The 4,116-nt window shown below is 43.6% G+C and overlaps 1 protein-coding gene across 1 annotated transcript in view; it reads right to left on the bottom strand.

The window, feature by feature from the left end:
- Positions 1-4,116, bottom strand: part of DHX16 (DEAH-box helicase 16) — a 111,946-nt gene that overhangs the window by 48,257 nt on the left and 59,573 nt on the right. The gene's annotated exons all lie outside the window — the stretch shown is intronic.

Below are 4,116 nucleotides of genomic sequence, written 5' to 3'. Positions count from 1 at the left end.
TCCGTGACTCTGGTGGTTGATTTCCCCTCCCCCCGTCAATATCTGACCGTGGTGTGGGGTAGGGGAGAAGCAAAAGCAAAGGTTGGGTACTGGGCAACCATAAACTCCAAACTCAACCTTCCAGTGAGCAGGTATTGTGTTTATTCTGTGATGGGAATTTTGAGGTCTTAGATACACGTTTAATGTTCATAAGGGTACCAACCAAGCACGGACATAGATCAATCAGCACAGGAAGACCGACCTGAAACCATTTTGATTCCCAAACTGAGCAAATGTTTTCTCTGCAAGGTCAATGGAAAATGGAAAAGCCTCCCCATTGTCTTTTCCTTCACTAATCCTGTCTTAAGGGCACATTTAAGATATGAATAGGGTGTGAGCCTGTGACCTGGTCCAGGAACTAAGTATTTATCATTACAAAAGACTGGCCAGGCTCCCCAGTCAATCCAATCAAGTAAGCAGGGTATCCAATCAAGTAACCTGCCAGACAGGAGATAAACATTCAAATTTCTGTTTTAGACTGCCTTTTCTGTGATGTAGGTATGATGTATCTAGGGTGGTGGTCTTGGGTTACACCCCTTATGTAATGTATGTATGGAGGGGTGGTCTTGAGCTCTGGGGCAGGGAATTTAAAATGTCTATATAAGGCCTTGCACTCCATTGTTCTGGGTTCCTCCTCCTCTTCAGCGTATGAGAGGAGCACCCTGTTGCAACAGGTCAATAAAGATCAGGCTTACTAGCTGCTTTGCTTTTCAATATTCTCTGGTTGACCTCTGTTATTTTCTCCTACCAATAGGGAACCTATGTAAGGACTCTATATGGGCTCTTGGATACCCCATAAGGGGGAAAGGGCAGATTTTTGTTTACAACAATATGCATAAGCAGAAGTTAACCTTCACTAAATGAGCCCATGCTTGGAGCACACTTTTAGTTGAAAGGTATTCAGACTGAGACACCGAGTTCTGGTTGACTTAGCTAGCTATCTAGGTGGAGAAACAAAGAAGCCATGCTTGCCCCTTTGTTCTCAGAAGGTGTATCCAAGATGATCTCTTGGCTCAAGGTCCAGAGAAAGAATGTGAGGAGGAGCGGGAAGTTATAAAGAGGCTGCAGCCTGAGATTTGCCAGTCTGAACATGAAAGAGAGGGAGAAGTCAGCATGGTGATAAAAGTACAGGGATAGTCTGGGAAGCTGGAGGCTCATTACTCCTTGAACCCATGCCACCCCCTTTCAGCCAGCTGAGTGGCACCCAAATTTCCAACAAGTACTTGAGGCCAGTCCATTGTGCAGTATGGCTGATGGGAGTTGCCAGCACGACTGCAAAACAGCTGCAATCTTCTTTCTGGGAATCCACATGATCCCTCGCTCACTCTGAATCATGGGAACTGGGTCAGAATGTCACAGTTCTCAAACCTTTTCTTCCTTCGCTACAGTTGTTGTTCACTTTTATTAAATTTTCAAATTTTATATTTCGAATTAAACATCTTTTATTATACCATACATTCACTGACTTCTGTCCCTCCCCTTCGAAGCTTCATTTAACTTATCCACCATTCCTGCATATTTTAATATAGCCATCTAATTTAATTTTCCTATCTTACATCAGTTCAAAATATGTTACTCTGTTGAATTACTTTAATTCTGCTGTGCACAATTATTTTCAGTATCCTTAACAAAAATTTTCCACTCTTTAAATACCTGGTCTTCTTGTTCTCTTATTCTACTCATTAGGCCTGCTGATTCTGCAATACTCTTACCTTAAATTGCCAATCTTCCTTAATAGGGACCTCTCTCACTTTCCATTGTTGGGCTAACAAGATCCGCGCCGTTATTGTTGCATACATGAATAAGTTTTTCTGATTCCTAGGAACCTCTGAACTGTTCCTTTAACTTTTTTACATGTCCACCACATATGGGAAAAAGCTCCATCTACTTTGCGTTTCCAGCATTCTATTTATCACATGTGGGGAAAGCTGTTTCTTTAGCACGCTACTCACAGAAACCATGTAAGGAAAATTGAATTTGATATGAGAAGGGTGGGGGGAGAGAAAGGGAACCCATTTTGACACCCAAGCTGTGCTACAAAACTAACATCCGGAAGAACCAAACTAGCGTGCTGTCACTTTTCAGTGGCTTCACTCATAACCTGTGTTGACACTGGTATTCCCTCCCCTATCATTACCTCCCTTTCGCAGATGAATGCATTTAGTTGCAACCATAATATACAGCAGTTTAAAAAACCAAAACCTGGTGCAACATCAAGAACAGCTTCAGCCAGCAAATTGTTGGGTGGATGACACTATGCCTAAAGGTTAAGTTTGAATTGTGCAAATATTCAAAACAAAGAGCACAGTGACGCCCCAAAGTAACCTAACAAAACAAAGGATTTCACTTGCTTACTCAGAAGGAAGCTAACAAGTCAAAAAGCAAGATATAACATGCAGACTACTTTGCAATCAAATTAATGCCCTCTTAACTAGGGCTGCAGGGGATAAATTGGCACAAGAAGGTGGGTAGTAAAAAAAAGCCATTCTGGAAATGGAGCAATTTCCACTGTGAGGTAGGCACTCCCAGGGTCTGTTGAGTCAGAGATCCACTGTATTGAATTTCCTAATGGATTTGAACTTCAGCTTCATGCTGAATACTCCCTTTGAGAAACTGGAAGTTTTCTTACTTCACAGTCTGCTGTATGCATTCGTGGGAGATGAAAATCCTCTGCTGCTGCAAATCAGTATCCTGTAATCCAGTTGTCGTCAACCTTGTCAGAGCCAGGACCCACTTTTAACCTAATCATGCATTTGGGAGACCCATTTCTTAACCTTTTACCATAGGTAAAGGACCCCTGGGAGGTTAAATCCAGTCAAAGGTGAATATGGGATTGTGGCGCTCATCTCGCTTCAGGCCGAGGGAGCTGGCGTTTGTCCACAGACAGCTTTCTGGGTCATGTGGCCGGCAGGACTAAACCGCTTCTGGCACAACGGAACACCTTGACGAAAACCAGAGTACACAGAAACGCCGTTTACCTTCCCGCCAGAGCGGTACCTATTTATCTACTTGCACTTTGACGTGCTTTTGAACTGTTAGGTTGGCAGGAGCTGGGACAGAGAGCAACGGGAGCTCACCCTGTTGCAGGGATTTGACCAGCGGACCTTCTGATCGGCAAGTCCATGAGGCTCAGTGGTTTAGACCACAGCGCCACCTGCGTCCCTAACCTTTTACAGTGGTACCTTGCAAGACGAATGCCTCGCAAGACGAAAAACGCGCAAGACGAAAGAGTTTTCTGTTTTTTGAGTTGTTCCGCAGACGAATTTCCCTATGGGCTTGCTTCGCAAGATGAAACGTCTTGCGAGTTTGTTTGCTTTTTCTTAAAGCCGCTAAGCCGTTAATAGCCGCTAAGCCGCTAATAGCCGTGCTTTGCAAGACAAAAAAACCGCAAGACGAAGAGACTCGCGAAACGGATTAATTTCGTCTTGCGAGGCACCACTGTACCATATATTTGCATGATAGTAGTGCTCCTGTTGCAGCCCACTAGCACGTCCCTACAAGCATTTGAAGGCTGTACCTTTTGAGAATCTTTTTTCCATTCCTTATAGTGCATAATAACTTCAGATGTGTGACTGTGTGTGAGAGAACAAATAATAAATACTGTACATAAAGCAGTGTTTTGTTTCTGCTTATGATCTCTGCTGATGTTCTGTATTTGAGAATGGCTGTAAATGGCCTGGTAAATTAGTGCATCACACTTCCTGTCGTGCCAGCAATTATCTCTAAAGAAACTGTCAGGGAAGGCGGAAAGAGTTTTGAATGCCTTAATTACAAGGCATCATGTGATAATCATGTAATAATGGTCCGGGACAGCCAACAGTACTTGCCTGTAACTTATGACTGCATAATATGCATTCAGCTACAGCCATGCTGTTCCCGACACTTCAGGATGAAGTTGGAGTACAAGTGTCACCCTTTTCTTAAAAGAAGAAGAAGAAGAAGAGTTTGGATTTGATATCCCGCCTTTCACTCCCCTTCAGGAGTCTCAAAGCGGCTAACATTCTCCTTTCCCTTCCTCCCCCACAACAAACACTCTGTGAGGTGAGTGGGGCTGAGAGACTTCACAGAAGTGTGACT

The sequence above is a fragment of the Podarcis vaucheri genome (genome assembly GCF_965113315.1).
Source record: "Podarcis vaucheri genome assembly, chromosome: 2".
NCBI lineage: Eukaryota > Metazoa > Chordata > Lepidosauria > Squamata > Lacertidae > Podarcis > Podarcis vaucheri.
The sequence above is the reverse complement of the archived record's forward strand: the minus strand, read 5'-3'. Positions and strand labels throughout refer to the sequence as shown.